Raw genomic sequence first — 19,441 nt, 5'->3', positions numbered from 1 at the left:
CCAGGGGATCAGAAACCTGTTTAGTTTCTACCATTAAGTTGCACTTGGTGATGCTTGTCAAGAAGCAGCTGATTACTCACTAACCATGTATTCTTCCACATTCATTGGTTCTCAAGCCTGGCTGTGCACTGGAATAGCACAAGGAATTATTTAAACAATACTGATGCCTGGACCCCACCCCATTCCAGTTAAACCATAATCTCTGGGGTCAGATCATAGAAAAAAACTATACACACACACACACACACACATACACACACACACACACACATATCTGTCCTCAGTTGCTAGCACAGAGTTCCTGAAACCCTTGTAACTGAAAAAGGAGGGAAGGGGGCAGGGCACAACCTTTAAAAGAATGACATAGCCCGAGGACACGACATAAACTGATTAGAACCAAATAGGTCCAAGATGGCGGATGAGTCAACTTCCACTAGACCTTGAGTCTCAGTAAACGCTCATTGTAACACATCAGCAAGCTAAATGACACACCCACAGGCAATATGACAGTTCCGAGGCCGACCATAAAGGTCAAAAAGTGGGCCGTGGCTCAATTCCTGGAAAGCCCTACCCCTTCCCCAAAATAGCTGGAATACTCCTCCCACTCATTAGCCCGTGAAATTACCCACCCCTATAAAGACAGAGAACCCCATACCCTGGTGCCGCTCTTGCCTTCTGAGAAGATGGCCCACACTCTGTCTGTGGAGCATGTTTCTCTCTAAATAAATCCATTTCTTACCTATCACTTTGTCTCTCACTGAATTCTTTCTGCGATGAGACATCAAGAACCTGAGCTTCATTAAGTCCTGAAACCAGGTGTGCAATCTAAGTTAGAAGAATGTGGGTTCAAGTCCCAGTCTGGGTTTTGGCTGAGTTCGAGTCCTAGCACATGGGTTCAAGTCCCAATCTGGGTGACACGGTTTCATAACTTCCTAAGTGTGAGACCCCCCCAGAAGCATCTCTTGTTCTCATATTCATCTCTGACCCCCATCTCTGACTTAGGGCTCGTAAAATCCTTGTAAATTCCTAAGTGACAAGAGGACTGGAGCATCTTTTGTTCTACTGAGGCGACTCTGGGTGAGCTCCTGGATGGGGGCTGGTCACCAAAAAGATCAAGCTTGGAATTTTCAGCCCTAACCCCACATCCTCCAGAGAAGGGAGAGGGGCTAGAAATGGAGCTAATGATACATCATGCCTAGTGACGAAGCGTCCGCAAAATCCCAATAGCAGAGGGTTCAGACAGCTTCCCAGGGTGTGGGACAAACATCCGTATGGAGAGGGTGCCATGCCCCAACTCCACAGGGACAGAAGCTCCCCACCTTGGAACCTTCCCAGGCCTCACCCAACTTCCACGCTGGTTTCCCAGCCTCTGCTCTCGTCCCTTCTGACCCATTATCTTCACTGCAGCCAGAGTGAGCTTTCTAAACTGCAAATCTGAAAGCTGCCTCGCTGGTAAAACTCTTGGACGTTCCCTATCATTCTGAAAATGAAGCGTCGATGCCAGCCAGTGTTCCGCATGGCCCTTCATGACCTTGTCATTGTTTATTCCTTGGGCGTCTTCTCTGAAAGCTTCCAACCTCCACACCTAACTGACCTGTTTTCAGACTGTTAAGGCTTCTCATTGGCTGCATGTAGCTCTCCCCACAAGCCAGCCTGATGCTTTTTTCCTGGTTGGCTTCCACTCTTCCTTCTTGCTCAACTGGGCCACATTTCAGAGGAAGACTTTCCTCACGGTCTCCACTGCCTCCAATCTGGGTGAGGGGTCCTTCCCCTGATAGGGCCCTTTTATTTTAGCACTTGTCACACTCTGTTTTCTCACGCCCCTTGTCTCCTTACAAGACTATGAAGTCAAGGAGGCAGAACTGCCCGTGTTTATCTTTGTGTCACTTAGCACTGAAGGTCTAGCATGGATGGGTGGGTAGATGAATGAACGAATAATACTAATACTAAACAAACTAGTAAGAATAGTACTAATGACTAATAACTAACAAAATAGAATTCTATTGTTACAACTGAGGTAGAACTCTATGATATAAAGGTAGGAATAATTTATTACCAGAATAAGTTGGGTCCATTGGAAAATGGAATCCAAGTGGATTCCGAAATGGAAACTCTGAATAAATTTCTTTTTCTTTTTCTTTTTTTTTTCATTTGAAAGTGGTACACGTTCATTAAACAACATTTAGGAAATTATCCTGAGTAGGAAAAATTAAGTCACCTATGGTTTCATGCTCAAATACAAAATATATTACAATGTTGGTGTATTTCTTTCTAACCAAAAGGACTACAGCTACCATTTGAGACTCCCGAATTCTCACTGTAACCCCATATGGTACAGAGAGATTCAGTAACTGGCCCCAGGTCACAGAGCTGGTTAGATGGTATAGTTGGGAGATGAACTCGGCATGTTGGCTTCAAAGCCCTCACTGTACCTTTCTATTCATTCTAAACTACAGCTACCTAGACGTTTTGCATTGAGGAAAAGCTATTTTACTTTTGCTTAATTTATCTTGTTATTTTATGTCTTTCACAGAATGATTTTTTAGTGGTGTACAGAGTTCCTTTTGTTACCACACATAATCTATAAAACAAAGATGAAAACTTTAATGAAAACTGCCCTAGGGCCATATGGATACTGTCCAGCATCTTTACTGTATTGCCTTATTGCCCAGAAGGTAATAGGCAGTTTGTGGAAATCTTAGCATGATGCTTCTCAACAAGAACACAGATAAATCCTGTAAGTGAAAACTATCCCAACAGAGAATTTTGTGACTTGCTGGTCAAAGTGCCACATACATTAGGCTTCTCACTACTGCCATTTCTGGCATGAGAAGGGATTTCTGAAGGGGTTCTCAGCAGGCATGAGGTCAAAATGTTCTTAAATTCAGAGAAGTGGAAATTAAATTCCTCTCTACCTTTCTATCTCATGAGGAAAACAGCTTTCTTCATTCTGATACCTATCAAGGAAGGAAAGTATTGATCTCATTCAGCGATTTTACTGACTTTGGATTTTGTATTTAGCAAGAATAATTGCTAGAAATCAGTGGTTCCTAACTTTTTAAGGGTCATAAGTTCAGATTTCTGGATGTACTTAATCAAGATACTGGGTGACAGAAAAGGTCAAATCCTTTCCTGAGTTAAAAATCTAGGCATATAAGCATGACCGATTCCTTCTTTTTCTTTACCATTAACATATGCATAGAAAGAAAGCAGTAGAAGATGAGGAAGGAAAGAAGAGAGGGAGGAAGAGAGGGCAGGGGGAGGGGAGAGGTGTGGAGATAGTAAAGGAGACAGACAGACAGACAGGGACAGGTAATGTGGAAATTTAGGGAAAGCTGCTGGCGGTGGGAGCCTGCTGGCTGTTCAACAAAGCCCCTCCTCTTAGTTAAGTGAGCTGGGGACAGATAGCCACCCATGGCCCTAAGGAGCGTATGGACCTTTTCTAACTCAAGGAGGGCTGCCCCTCCCAGTAATCCTTCGCACGTGGAACTGCTAGTAGAGAAAGAGGTGAAGAAATTTTTACAGGGGCCACGGAAGGCTTCTTTGATGGGCAAGGAACTCCAAAAGAAAAGGCAGTGACGGGAGAAGGCCAAGGCCATCCTGGGGTCTAATGGTGGTGAAGGAAAGCTAGCCCGTGGCACAGTGTGCTGAGGCTGGAAGCAGCCTGCGGCCTGCCATCCTGGTCTGGTAGGTACTCTCCACGATGGACAAATGACTTGTCATCTTGGGAGTCTACCCTGGGTACCACTGTAGCCGTTGCTGACACTGCAGAGTGTCTGAGGCTGTAGAGTCAGTTTTCCACTGGGAAGCCCTGAGAGTTGAAAAGCTGGGGTCCTTCGTTCAACTTGCTGGAAGTAGGAGTTGAGGAGGAGCCGGGAGAGAATGCAGCAAGGGAAGGCGCCGCACCTTCTAGGAACGTGGAGAAAAGCAACAGGAGAGAAAAGGAGGCCACAGACCAGAGAAAGCTTGGCCTGTTGGAGCAGTGACATTCCAAATCCTGGGAATGGCACCAACTACACCATCTTCCGTGCCCTGTTTTTCTTCCGAGTCTAAAGCATCTCATCCTTTCTTTTTGTGGGGCTGGGTTAAGACCCCAGGAGGAGGTACGGAGGTACAACTGACCCGGTGGGGCGTAAGGAACCACAGGCACATCGCATACCATTTTCCAACTTGGCAAGTCATGAAATCGAAGAATGTCAGAACTAAAAGGAGCCTTGGAGACCGCATGGCCCAGCACCCCTCCTTTCCTCGTTCATACTGTCCTCGGATCTCACACCCATCCCCTGAGGCAGGGGAGGAAATCCAGGCCCACAGAGGCGTGTGGCTTGCCACTGCCTCAGGGTGGCTGAGATGCGAGAAGGAGCCCAGACTCCTCCAGCTCCCCACGGTGGTGTCGGCTCGGGTGGGAGAGGCTGCTAAGGAAACACTGCAGATGCACCTTTCAAGAGCCCCTCGTCTGGGGAATTCCCCGGTGGCCCAGTGGTTAGGACTCCAAGATTTCACTGCCGAGGGCGTGGGTACGATCCCTGGTTGGGGAATTAAGATCCCACAAGCCACGAGGTGCGGCCCCCAAAAAACAAAATGTACAGTTAATCAGCCTGTTCCGGAGGCTGATTACCACGGATTACCACTCCATCCCAGCAGACTGAAAAATCAACAGTTCTTCTGAGATCCCTAAGGGAGGGAGGCAAGGACACAGGACAAACTGCTGCCCCCAAGATTGGAGAGACAGCTTCTGGGAGCAGAGACTCACGCGTGGTAACCTCCATGGGAGCCAGCGCTCAGGCAGGAACCCCTGGACCGCAATTCACAAAGCCCTGGAGGCTACATGTGGACAAGACGGAGCGTTACGAGCCCAGTCACAGGGGTCTCCCACGCTTGTGTGAGTTTTACCCCCAGGAGCGCAGTCAGGTTCCCACAGTAGAGAGCGGAGAAAAATCCCCTCGTGCTTCTGGTGGAGGGAGGGGAAGAGGAATCATTTTTGAAATCGGCCAGACGTTCTGTGCTTCTTAACAAGGCCTGTCCTCAGCAGAAACTAGTCAACCAGAGCCCAAGCAGCTGGGCTACGGTCAGAGCTTAACTAATCTGGGGGAAAGAAATACCTGACTCCAGCCCCCGTTAGCCATCTGTTCACATTTGTGACCTCACGGTCCAGAGGCGCAGGCTCACTAAAAGCCTGAGGCCGGATCACAGGACCCTGCAATGCCTCCCGCCCCACACGCCTCACCACCGCATGACCAAAGGCCTATTTACAGCAGCTCCTTTTACCCAGGACATCACGTCTGGCTATCAAGAAAAAACTACAAGGCATTCCAAAAGGCCAAAAACGTGGTTGGAAAAGATACAGCAAGCATCAGAGCCAGACGTGGCAGGGATGGTGGAATGATCAGGCCTGGGATTTGAAACAACTATGATTAATATGCTAAGGGCTCAAATGGACAAAGTAGACAGCATGTGAGAACAGATGAGCAATGTAAGCAGAGATGGAAATCCTAAGAAAGAACCGAGAAGAATCAAAAACGCTGCGACAGAAATGAAGAATGTCTTTGATGGGCTTATTGGTAGACTGGACGTGGCTGAGGAAAGAATCTCTGAACTTGAGGATATAGCAGTGGAAACCTCAGAGGCCCCCTAAACCTGAAAAGCAAAGAGAACAAAGATGGAAAAAAACAGAACAGAACATCCGAGGACTGTGGGGAAACTACAGAGAGTATAACATATGTGTAATGGGAGCACCAGAAGGAGAAGAGAGAGAATCAGGAGAAATACTTGAAACAATAATGACTGAGGATTTCCCCAAGTCAACAGCAGGGGCTAACCCGCAGGTCCAAGAAGCTCAGAGAACACCAAACAGGATAAATGCCCCCAAAACGGCACCTTGGCAAATCATTTTCAAACTACAGAAAATCAAAGATGAAAAGAGCCAGAGAGGAAAAATTACCTTACCTGTAGAAGAACAAAGGACCAAATAATAAATAAGAACATCGATTTCCCTACATCTTTGCCAGCCCTGAAATATAACCATACTTTTTCATCCCCAACAATCTGAAAGGTAGAAAAAAATCTCACTGTAGATTTAATGTTCCTTTATTTAACCAGGAGTGGGGCTACATATCTTTTCATATGTTTATAGGCCATTTATATTTTTCCACAAATAGCTCATTCATATCCTTTTTCCATTATCCATCTTTTAGAAAAATGATTTGTAGGTGCCCTTTATAAAAGCATGGATAGAACCTGTCATTTATCAAGAATTTTTACTTTGGGCACTTTAATCTCATTTAATCCTCACAACAGCCCTATGAGAGATACTACCCTCTGCTTATATTCCATTGCCTAGTTTGTTGCCTATTGTTACCCAGTTTAGTTTTTAGCATTCAGCTTAATTTATGGTATTTTCCCCTTTATAGACACTTAAAATTTTTATGGGGTCTAATATTTAAAATTTTCCCTTATGGCTTTACGGCTATCTTGCTTAGAAAGTCTTCCCAATTCCAAAATTACATAAGTATCCTCCTATAACATTTTCTCTTTTAGCTTTATAACTTTTGGGAAAAATATTTAGCTTTCTAATTCATTTAGAATAAAATGCGTACAGGGTGTCTACATGGGCAGACTTCATTCCCTGGTGGTCTCTTCAGCAAATATGCAATCCATTTCTCCTGAACTGTCCACAGACAGTGGAGCATCTGAGTGGGGCAAAGGAACGGTCCAGGAATCCTGCATTCCCACAGCTCCTGGGCCTGAAGTCTCTACATTTGGGAGGCATTGAACTTAAGCGGCCTCTTCATTGTAAGTGCTGGTCTTTATTCTGTTTGACAACAATTCTGCCGGAGAACAAGACTTCTCCAAGCTGTACGGCCAAGGCAGAGAGCCAAAGGCCAAGCCCGTGGTCTGGATGGATCAGGAGAGGCACACCCCAGCCCTCAGGGCAAACAGCAGGTGTAGGAGTCTCTGGCAACTTGACTCATATTGGAGAGATTCCAGGAGAAAACACTGGATGTACTAAAAGTCACTGAGAGGGGATGCAGTGGTAGCTTTGAAGGGCAGGTTCTCAGAGAATTCGCCAATCTCATGTGTCTGTAGCACGACCACCCTGCACTCTGGCAAAAATGGTCAGCTCATTAAAAAAAAAAAAAAAAAAAAAAAAGCTGGAGTCTTAAATACCTCCCTATAAAGTTGCACTTGTAGGTGGTTTTTTGAGACCCTCAGCCAACACGGTCCTGCTGAGATTGTGTCTACACCACTGTCCAGAGTGTAGGGCCCAGGCTGCGGCAAAGGGCCCTCTTCCTGAGGGGGCTTCTTGCTCACTTTTCCTCCTAATTTTCTGGCTGCCCCATCCAAGCTTCCCTTGGATTCGATACTAGTGAATCCCGGAGCTCTGTCCTCACCCATTTTCTTGTCGCTCTTAACCTGAAACCCACTGACCCTTACAGAATCTATGGGTGGGTTTGAGAGAGGGCGTCCACAACCCTCACCTCCACTCCCACAATGGCACCAGGCACCAATACAATAAATAGGCATGGGCATTTCTTCTAGAAAGAGGGTCTGCAGTATATGTCTGATATGGCGTGGAGTCTCTTACGCCTCCCAGCCTCCACTCCCAGTGGAGACCACTGTTCTCCGTTCTCTCCAGGCCTTCTCATGCCCTCCCCTTGGTGCAGACAATCCCCAAATCTACTCCCAGACACGCTCCTGGGATCCGGATCCCTACAGCCAAATACTCCCTGGAAATCCCCCCACAGATGCCTCACAGATACCCTAACCTTAACAATCCAAAACTAAACACACCACCTTTCCCCCAAATCCACTTCTCCTGTTTTCTGTCTCTAGAAATGACATCACCACACACCCCGTCTGTTGCCTAAGGCAGAAAGCTGGGAGTCATCCTGTTTGTAGCTCTCCCACACTCCTCATATCTAATAAATCACCAAATCCCATGGACTCCAGGGGTGGAAGCAGCTGTGGCACACAATGCACAATACAGAGTGTGGTGGCGTGTACTGGGGTTTAAGAGCACAGCTTCTGGAGCCAGACTGTCTGGGTCTACTCCTTACCAACATGTGCCTTTTAGTCACTTAACATCTCTGTGCCTTAGTTTCTTCATTTTCAAAATGTAGATAATAATAATACCTTGGGAATTCCCCGGCAGTCTAGTGGTTAGGACTCCGTGCTTCCACTGTGGGGGGCATGGGTTCGATCCCTGGTCAGGGAACCAAGATCCCACAAGCCTCACAGTGCAGCCAAAAAAATAAATAAAATAAAATAATAATATAATTTTATAATATTTTACAATAATAAAATAACAATAATAATACCTTCATCATGTGGGGGGGAAGAATGTCCACATAATTGTGAAAATTAAGACTTAATACAGGGACTTCCCTGGTGATGCAGTGGTTAAGAATCCGCCTGCCAATGCAGGGGACACGGGTTCAAGCCCTGGGCCGGGAAGATCCCACATGCCACAGAGCAACTAAGCCCGTACGCCACAACTCCTGAGCCTGCGCTCTGGAGCCCACGAGCCACAACTACTGAGCTCACGTGCCACAACTACTGAGAAGCCACCACAATGAGAAGCCCACACACCGCAATGAAGAGTAGCCCCCGCTCGCCACAACCAGAGAAAGCCCGCGCACAGCAACGAAGACCCAACACAGCCAAAAATAAATAAATAAAATAAAATAAATTGATTTAAAAAAAAAAGACTTAATAAATATTAAAAGCATGAGTGATGCCTGGCCCTTAGTAACTGTTCTTTAAGTGTTTCCTAATGTTAGGATTACCCCAAGTATCATCCTTTCTCTCCTAGATCATTACAAGAGCCTCCTAACTTTCTCTTTGCCATTACCTTGTAGTCAGAGCCATCATCCTGAAAGGTGATTCTGGTCAGAGTACCTTTCTATGGATTCTCATCATTCTTAAGATCAAGTTCCAAATCTTTCAAATTGCTTGGTCACAAGGTCATTCACAATCTGTCTCCTACTTATATCCTTGCTTGTTCTTTTACCACCTTCCCATCCATGCTCTGACCTCCATCCATATACAAATCCAAATCCTTTCAGTTTCTGAATTGACAATGCACCATCTCACTTCTGGGGCTAAGGCACCTGTTGTTCTTTCTGCCTTGTTCTGTGGCACTCCATTCTCCATGCCTTCTTTTCCACTGCCTAGCTGGTAGCTAGTCATCTTTCAGAACTTGTTTCTTTTGTGCCAGAGTCTGGCAGGGAATATTTTACATTTGAAATTATTTTAAAATCATAAGAGTAATATCTTCTTAGATATGTCTCATACACACAGCATTTAACCCAAACTGACAATTTTGCATCATACCTAGAGAATTTAGTCCATTAATATGTAATATAAAACACAGTCACTGATATTTGGGGTTTAAATCTGCTATCTTGTATTTTCTGCTTGTTTTACCTGTTCTATGTTTTTCCTTACTTTTCTCCTTTCTTTCTAATTCACTAAACATTCCTCTCTTCCAGTTTGGGTGGCTTATCATGTGTTTCTGTTCTTTTAAAGACTTGCCTTAGAAATTAAAACATGCATATTTATTAAACTCTAAATTAAAAAAAAACTCAAAGATACTATAAGGAAATTCCTTTACTTGCTCCTGACATATACATTATTTTTTGTTCAATATTTAATTCATATATATTTTAAGGCCGACTAGAAATTACAATTATTATTTTATGCAATTAATGTTCATTTACATTTGCTCACAATTTACCACTGTTTTTTTTATTCCTTCTTGCATCTCAAATCTCCCATCTGCAGTCATTTACTTTCTGCCCAAAGTAAGTATTTCCTTTAAACTTTCATTTAGTGAATGTCTTCCAGGTGGCAAACTTAGTTTAAAAGACATTTGAAAATGTCTTTATTTTGCCCTGCTTCTTTTGCTTATTGAAGTATAGTTGATTTACAATATTATATTAGTTTCAGGTGTACAGCATAATGATTCAGTATTTTTGCAGATTATACTCCATTTTAAGTTATTACAAGATAATGGCTATAATTCCCTGTGCTATACAATATACCCTTGTTGCTTTCTACTTTATACACAGTAGTTTGTATCTCTTAATCCTATACCCCTGATTTGTTCCTCCCCCTTCCCTATCCCCTTTGGTAACCCCAAAGTTTGTTTTCTATATCTGTGGGTCTGTTTCTGTTTTGAATATACATTCATTTGTATTATTTTTTAGATTCCACATATAAGTGATATCATACAGTGTTTGTCTTTCTCTGCCTGACTTATTTCACTAAGCATAATATTCTCTATGTCCATTCATGTTGCTGCAAATGGCAACATGAATTTCATTCTTTTTTATGTCTGAGTGATATTCCATTGTGATATATATTATACACATACACACATACACACACACACACACACACACACACACATATCATATCTTCTTTAACCATTCACCTGTTTATGGGCACTTGGGTTGCTTCCATGTCTTCTCAATTGTAAATAGTACTGCTATGAACATTGGGATGGATGAAGCTTTTCAAATTAGTGTTTTCATTTTTTCCAGATATATATGCTGGATCATATGGTAGCTCTATGGACGAACCTCTGTACTGTTTTCCATAGTGGCTGCACCAATTTACATTTCCACCAACAGTGTACAAGGGATCCCTTTTCTCCACATCCTCACCAACATTTGTTATTTGTAGACTTTTTGATGACAGCCATTCTGACAGATGGGATGTGATATTGCATTGTTGTTTTGATTTGCATTTCTCTAATAATTTGTGATGTTGAACATCTTTTCATGTGCCTTTTAGCCATCTGTATGTCTTCTTCAGAAAAATGTCTACTCAGTTCTTCTGCCCATTTGTTGATTCGGTGGTTTTTTTGTTTCTGTTTTTGTTTTTGATACTGAGTTGTACAAGCTATTTATATATTTTGGATATTAACCCCTTGTCAGTCACATCATTTGCAAATATTTTCTCCCATTCCATAGACTGTGTTTTCATTTTGTCAATGGTTTCCTTTGCTGTGCAAAAGCTTTTAAGTTTAATTAGTTCCCATTTGTTTGTTTTTGCTTTTATTTCTTTTGCCTTAGGAGACAGATTCAATAGTTATTGCTACAATTTATGTCAAGGAGTGTTCCACCTATGTTATCTTCTAGGAGTTTCATGGTTTCAGGTCTTACATTTAGATCAATAAACCATTTTGAGTTTATTTTGTGTGAAGGACTGTTCTGATCTCATTGTTTTACATGTAGCTATCCAGTTTTCCCAGCCCCACTTGTTGGAGAGACTGTCTTTTCTCCATTGTATTTTCTTGCCTCCTTTGCTGTAGATTGTTTGACCATAGGTGTGTGGGTTTATTTCTGGGCTCTCTATTCTGTTCCATTCATCTACGTGTCTGTTTTTGGGCCAATACCATGCTGTTTTGAATACTGAAGCTTTGTAGTATAGTCTGAAGTCTGGGAGGGTGATGCCTCCAGCTTTGTTCTTTTTTGTCAAGATTGCTTTGGCAATTCAGGGTCTTTTGTGGTTGCATATGAATTTTAGGATTATTTGTTCTAGTTATGTGAGAAATGTCATGGGTATTTTGATAGGGATTGCACTAAATCTGCAGATTGCCTTGGGTAGTGTGAGCATTTTAACAATATTAATCCTTTCAATCCAAGAGTATGGGATAGCTTTCCATTTCTTTGTATCATATTCAATTTCCTTCATCAATGTTTTATAGTTTTCAGAGTATAGGTATTTCACCTCTTTGGTTAAGTTTATCCCTAGGTATTTTGTTTTTTAGGATGTGATTTTAAGTGGGATTTTTTTTTTACTTTCTCTTTCTGATATTTCATTATTAGTGTATAGAAATGCAACAGATTTTTGTACATTAATCTTATATCCTGCAACCTTGCTGAATTCATTTTTTAGTTCTAAGTTTTTGGGTGGAGACTTTAGGGTTTACTATATAAAGTATCATGTTATCTGCAATAGTGACAGTTTTACCTCTTCTCTTCCAATTTGGATATATTTTACTTCTTTTTCTTATCTGATTGCTGTGGCTCAGACTCCCTAATAATACTATGTTAAATAGAAGTGGCAAGAGTGGGCATCCTTGTCTTGTTCCTGAATTTAGTGGGGAACACTTAGCTTTTTACCATCAAGTATGATATTGGCTGTGGGTTTGTTGTAAATGGTCTTTATTATGTTGAGATACGTTCCCTCTATACCCATTTCAATGAGAGTTGTATCATAAATGGATGTTGAATTTTGTCAGTTGCTTTTTCTGCATCTATTGAGAGGATTATGTGATTTTTATCCTTCCTTTTGTTAATGTGATGTATCACATTGATTGATTTGGGAATGTTGAACCATCCTTGTTACCCTGGAATAAATCCAACTTGATCATGGTGTATGATCTTTTTAATATGTTGTTGGATTTGGTTTGCTAACACTTTGTTGAGGATTTTTGCATCTATATTTATCAAAAATATCAGCCTATAATTTTCTTTTTGGTAGTGTCTTTGTCTGGTTTTGGTATCAGGGTAATGATGGCCTCCTCAAATAAATTTGGGGGTGTTCCCTCTTCTTCAATTTTTGGATAGTTTGAGAAGGATTGGTATTGGTTCTTCTTTATAGGTTTGGTCGAATTCCCTTGTGAAGCTCTCTGGTCCTGGACTTTTGTTTGCTGGCAGTTTTTTAAATTACAAATTTATTTTCACCTCTAATGATTGGTCTGTTCAAATCATCTGTTTCTTCTTGACTCAGTCTTAGCATATTGTATGTTTCTAGAAATGTGTCCATTTCTTCTAGGTTATCCAATGTGTTGGCATATAACTGTTCATAGAATTCTCTTAGAATTTTTTGTATTTCTGTTGTATTGGTTGTTATTTATCTTCATTCATTTCTTATTTTGTTTATTTGGGTCCTCTCTCTTTTCTTCTTGGTGAGCCTGGCTAAAGGTTTATCAATTTTGTTTATCTTTTCAAAAAACAGCTCTTGGTTTCATTGATCTTTTCTATTTTTCGATCTCCATTTTATTTATTTCCTCTCTGATCTTTATTATTTCCTTCCTTCTGCTGACTTTGGGCTTTGTTCTTGTTTCTAATTCTTTTAGGTGGTAGGTTAAGTTGTTTATTTGAAATTTTTCTTGTTTCTTGGGAAGGCCTGTATCACTATAAACTTCCCTCTCAGAACTGCTTTTCCTGCATGCCATAGATTTCGGAAAGTTGTGTTTCCATTTTCATTTGTCTTGAGGTATTTTCTGATTTCCTCTTTGATTTCATTACTGACTTATTGGGTTTTTAGTAGCATGTTGATTAGTTTCCACGTGTTTGTTCTTTTCCCATTTTTCTTTGGTAGTTGATTTCTAGTTTCATACCATGTGGTTGGAAAAAATGATTGATATAATTTCTATCCTCTTAAATTTGTTGAGGCTTGTTTTGTGACCTAGTATGTGATCTATCCTGGAGACCGTTCCATGTGCACTTAAAAAGAATATGTTTTCTGCTGATTTTGGCTGCAATGTCCTATAGATATCCATTAAGTCCAACTGGCCTATTGTGTCATTTAAGACTACCATTGCCTGATTTTCTGTCTGGATGATCTGTCCATTGATGACAGAGGGTATTAAGGCCTCCTACTATTATTTTTTTCATTACCAACAGTGTTTTTATTTACAAAGAATTATTTTTATTTGGCTGTTTGGAAAACCACTAACATTTTTCACTTTAGTAAACATTGAATAATAAACAAGATGTTATACAGTACTTTGGATAACTTCTTCCATCAGTGTAGTGCAATGTATTATTGGCACCTAAAAGTGAAATTTTCTATTATTTTCCCCTTTCATCTCCAGCTGTGCAGTTATATGACCAAAAAGGAAATGAATCATTAAAAAATGGATCTAAAGCCATATTTTCTGGTCCCTACTCAAAGGCTTACTGATTTATATTCCCCCTCGGCCCTGCCTCCACCGAATTAAATGATGAAAGATGTTCTATTGTATCTATTGTCCCAAAAACAATACCATTTTGTGGGACTTGGGAGATTCCAATTGATAAGAGAAACTTATACCATTAGGTGAAGGAAAGGTCCTGGCAGTGGTGTTGGGCATGGCACTCTTTTTCTGTAGCCAAGTTAAGTTGTCACACACGTTGCAGAGGGAATGCACCATATAAATATCTCTCTCAACTTTGTTCTTTGCTATGGTCTCTTTAAAGATCTGAAATATCATCCATTAAGCAAGTGAAAGCATTATACCCTTACCAAGAAAAACAATACACACTACCACATTAGGACATTATTGAGATACTAAAATATCCGCCCATCATACTCTTGGAATAAATAGATTTTTAAATTTTGTCTTTTTTTTGTTTTTGTTTGTTTGTTTGCTTTAATACTGCTGGGTTTGCCATAAAGGGAGAGACATTTTCATGAGCTCAACATTTGGTGGTTTCCCCCTTCTGATTCCTCTCTATTAGGAAGCCAAGAGGGAAATACCTATATTAGACCTTAGCCTAGTCCAAGTTACTTAGTTCTGGAATTTTCATTACATAGTAATAGGATCAAAACATCTTTGGGGAGATGCTGTAATCGGTCACTCTACCTTAAGGTAAGAACATCTTTAACCATCTTAAATAGAAAAAATGTTAACAAAATTTTTAAAAGCCTCAAAAAAATTCACACTTTTTTTTAAACAAAGGATTCTAATTTAACAGAATTAGATTCTAATTTAAATTAGATTCTAATTTAACAGAATTAGTCCCTGCCAGGAAATGCTCCATCACGCTCCAGTCTAAGCCTGTTTCCTCTTGTTGTATTCTTAGTGCATGTGGAGAACAGCTGGTCACCATCCTCTCTGTACCGACCCTTCATATACGTGAAAAACAGCAATGATTTGCCCCTCAGTCTTCTCTTCTCCACACTGAATCATCCCAGTTCCTTTAACTTTTCATCATAGATTTTTTTTCCCAACCTTTAATCATCTTTGTGATTCCTGGCAAAAACAGCTGAAAATATTTTGATTACTTAATCAGAAATAAAAAAAGCCTCAGGAATAAGTTGCCTTTTAAAAGTTATGTAACCACTATGGAGAACAGTATGGAGGTTCCTTAAAAAACTAAAAATAGAACTACCATATGACCCAGCAATCCCACTACTGGGCATATACCCTGAGAAAACAATAATTCAAAAAGATACATGTACCACAATGTTCACTGCAGCACTATTTACAATAGCCAGGACATGGAAACAACCTAAAATGTCCACTGATAGATGAATGGATAAAGAGGATGTGGCACATATATACAATGGGATATTACTCAGCCATATAAAGGAACGAAATTGAGTTATTTGTAGTGAGGTGGATGGACCTAGAGTCTGTCATACAGAGTGAAGTAAGAAAGAGGAGAACAAATACCATACGCTAACGCATATATATGGAATCTAAAAGAAATGGTACTGGGACTTCCCTGGTGGTGCAGTGGTTAAGAATCTGCCTGCCAATGCAGGGGACATGGGTTTGAGCCTTGGTCCAGGAAGATACCACATGCCACGGAGCAACTAAGCCTGTGCGCCACAACTACTGAGCCTGCGCTCTAGAGCCTACAAGCCACAACTACTGAGCCTGTGTGCTGCAACTACTGAAGCCTGCGTGCCTAGAGCCTGTGCTCTGCAACAAGAGAAGCCACCGCAATGAAAAGGCTGCACACCGCAACAAAGAGTAGCCCCCGCTCGCCACAACTAGAGAAAGCCCGGGCACAGCAACGAAGACCCAACACAGCCAAAAATAAATAAATAAATAAATAAAATTTTTAAAAATGGTACTGATGAACCTAGTGGCAGGGCAGGAATAAAGATACAGACATAGAGAATGGACTTGAGGACACGGTGGGGGTGGGGGCGAAGCTGGGGTGAAGTGAGAGAAGTATCGACATATATACACTACCAAATGTAAAACAGACAGCTAGTGGGAAGCAGCAACATAGCACAGGGAGATCAACTCGGTGCTTCACGACAGCCTAGAGGGATGGGATAGGGAGGGTGGGAAGGAGGGCTCAAGAGGGAGGGGATATGGGGATATATGTATGCACATGGCTGATTCACTTTGTTATACAACAGAAACAGCATTGTGAAGCAATTATACTCCAATAAAGATGTACTTTAAAAAGTTATGTATATATTTTTTTAATCTAAAGATAAACTTTGCAGGGAGGAACTAGATCCCCTACTATTATTGTATTATTGTTAATTTCTCCCTTTATGTCTGTTAGTATTTGCTTTATATGTTTAGGTACTTCTGTATTGGGTATGTATATGTAAATGAGTGTAATATCCTATTCTTGTATTTATTCCTTTACCATTATATAATGCCTTTCTTTGTTTTTTGTTATAGATTTTATTTTAAAGTCTATTTTGTCTGCTATGTGTATTGTTACCCCTCTTTCTTGTTGCTTCGTTTGCATGAAATATCTTTTTCCATCCCCTCATTTTCAGTCTGTATGTCTTTAGCCTGGAAGTGAGTCTCTTATCGGCAGCATATTGAAGGGTCTTGATTTTTATCCAAACAGCTACACTGTGTCGTTTGATTGAAGCTTTTAGTCCATTGACATTTAAAATAATTCTTGATAGGTATGCACTTATTGCCATTTTATCACTTATTTTTCAGTTGTTTTTGTATTTTAAGTAATTTAGGTATTTACTTAAATACTTAAGTAATCTTAAGTAATCTTCAATCTTCAATCTTATTTAAGTAATCTTCAGTCCTTACAATAGATCTCCATTTCCTACAGATTCTTACTTCTTTTCCATTTAGAGAAGACCCTTCAACATTTCTTATAGGGTAGGTTTAGTATTGATGAATTCTTTTAGTTTTTGTTTGTCTGAGAAGTTATTTATCTCTCCTTTTATTCTAAATGATAATCTTGCTGGGTAGAGTATCCTCGGTTGCAGGTTTTTCCCTTTCAGCACTTGAATATATCATGCCACTCCCTTCTGCAAAGTTTCTACAGAGAGATCAGCTGATAGCCTTAAGGGGATTCCCTTGTATATGACTCTCCTTCTCTTGCTACTTCTAGAATTCTCTTTAACTTTTGCCATTTTAATTATGATATGTCTTGGTGTGTGTCTGCTTGGGTTCATCTTGTTTGGGACTCTCTGTACTCCCTGTACCTAGATAGCTGTTTCCTTCTTCAAGTTTGGGATGCTTCATCATTTCTTCATTCGGGTCACCCACCATTTCTTCAAATAGATTTTCAATCCATTTTTCTCTCTCTTCTCCTTCTGGAACCCTTAAAATGTGAATGTTGGCACATTTAATATTATCCCAGAGATCTTGCATAATGCTTTTGTTTTCATTCATTTGCCTTTCTTTCTGCTGTTCTGTTTGGGTGATTTCTGTTATTCTATCTTCCAGATAATTTATGTGTTCTTCTGTATCACTTAATCTACTATTCATTCCTTCTAATGTGTTTATCTCAGATATTGAATTATCTATTTTTGATTGAGTCTTTTTTATATTTTCTAGTTCCTTGTTAAAATGATCAGTGTTTAGATCAATCCTTTTCCCAAATTCGGTTAACATTTTATTACCAGTGTTTTGAATTCCTTATCTGGCAAATTACTTCTGTTACATTATATAATTTTTGCAGGGGTTTTCTCTTGCTCTTTCAACTGAGACTAGTTCCTCGGCCTTCTTAATTTACTCAACTTTCTCTGCCTCTGTGAATTTCGGTGAAACAGTTACCTACTGTGGTCTTGAGTACTGTTCTTATGTGGGAGCACTCCCTAGGCAGACTGCGTGGCCCAGTGCCTTTGTGGGAGGGCTGGATTTTATGAGGACATCAGTCATGCCCTTCCTCAGTGTGTGCCGGCAGCTCTCCTCTCGGTAGGGAGTGTGGCTGCAGCTGGAGGAGACGGAGCCTGCACAGCGTGTGAGGCAGGGCTCCCTTCTGCTCCGTGGCCATCACCGCCCTGGCAGGAGTGGGTCTGCTCCCAAATTGCTGGAGCACGAGACCTCAGGGCTGGCTCTGTTCGTTTCAAGTGTGTGTTTTTCCTTCTCCCCACACTGGGACCTTTGCCCCACAGGAGAGCAGTGCAGGAGCAACGGGGTTCACGTGCTTACAGAGATCCAGTGTTCTGCCTGTGTAGGAGTCTGTGGCCGCACTCAGAAGCAGCCCACTGTTGCATCTTTCCTCCGGTCGTGGCTGCCCCAGATCCAGTGCTGCGCTGCGCTGCGGTGTGGAGTGGGTGGGGCTGGAGCGTTCACTTGGCTTGGACCGGGGCACCCAGCAAGGCAGTCGTAGGAAACCCGGCAGCCGTGCTGCCATCAGAAGTCTGGGCTGCCTCTGGGGTGCCACTTTAGTAAGTGCCAACGATGGCTGCTGTCCCCCACCTGGGCTCCTCCCTGGAACGGGGTCAGCTCTGTGTCCCAAGGTCAAGTCTCTTCCCAAGCCGTGGCTGCCCCAGATCCAGCGCTGCGCTGTGGCATGGGTGGGCTGGGGCATTTGCTCCACTCAGGCTGGGGAGCACAGCGAGGTGGTTACGGGAAAACCAGCGGCCACTAAGGCAGACCTTTCTCCAGCCTGCCTGCGGGCCAGCCAGCACCCATGCGCTCCTCACGAGTGGAGTCCAGGACTCTCCAGCCTCTTTACCTGTCCCAGTGGTTCTCCAACCAGGTAAGGGGGCTTGTCTCCTTCACCTAGGTCCCCAGGACTGGGATGCCCAGTCTGCGACTTCACCTGCTCACTCCCTGGGGTAGCATCCACATGTCCAATCTCCCTTTTATTCTTAGTCCCCTCCAAGGGGCACAGGTCCTGACCCGATGTTTCTCTTCCCATCCTACCCAATTATATGTGTATCTTTCTTACAGCCCAGGTTGTACAGGAGTCCTTCTGCTAGCTTCCAGTTAACCTTCAGTGAGAATTGTTCCACATCTAGATTTTTTTTTCTTTCTTTTTTTTTTTTTGGCCACACCACACGGCTTGCAGGATCTTAGTTCCCCAACCAGGGATTGAAAGTGCCAAGTCCTAACCGCTGGACCGCCTGGGAATTCCCTAGATGTATTTTTTTTATATTGGAGTATAATTGCTTTACAATGTTGTGTTAGTTTCTGCTGTACAATGAAGTAATTCAGCTATATGTATATCTAAATCCCCTCCCTCTTGGACCTCCCTCCCACCCCCCATCCCACCCATCTAGGTCATCACAGAGCACTGAGGTGAGCTTCCTGTGCTTTATAGCATGTTCCTGCTAGCTATCTATTTTATGCATGGTAGTGTATATATGTCAATCCTAATCTCCCAGTTTGTCCCACCCTCCCTTTCCCCTCCCCCTGTGTCCACAGGTCCATTCTGTACATCAACGTCTCTGTTCTTGCCCTGCAAATAGGTTCATCTGTACCATTTTTCTAGATTCCACATATATGCATTAATATATGATATTTGTTTTTCTCTTTCTGGATTACTTC

The sequence above is a fragment of the Eubalaena glacialis genome, chromosome 2, assembly GCF_028564815.1.
Source record: "Eubalaena glacialis isolate mEubGla1 chromosome 2, mEubGla1.1.hap2.+ XY, whole genome shotgun sequence".
NCBI classification, from domain to species: domain Eukaryota; kingdom Metazoa; phylum Chordata; class Mammalia; order Artiodactyla; family Balaenidae; genus Eubalaena; species Eubalaena glacialis.
The sequence above is the reverse complement of the archived record's forward strand: the minus strand, read 5'-3'. Positions refer to the sequence as shown.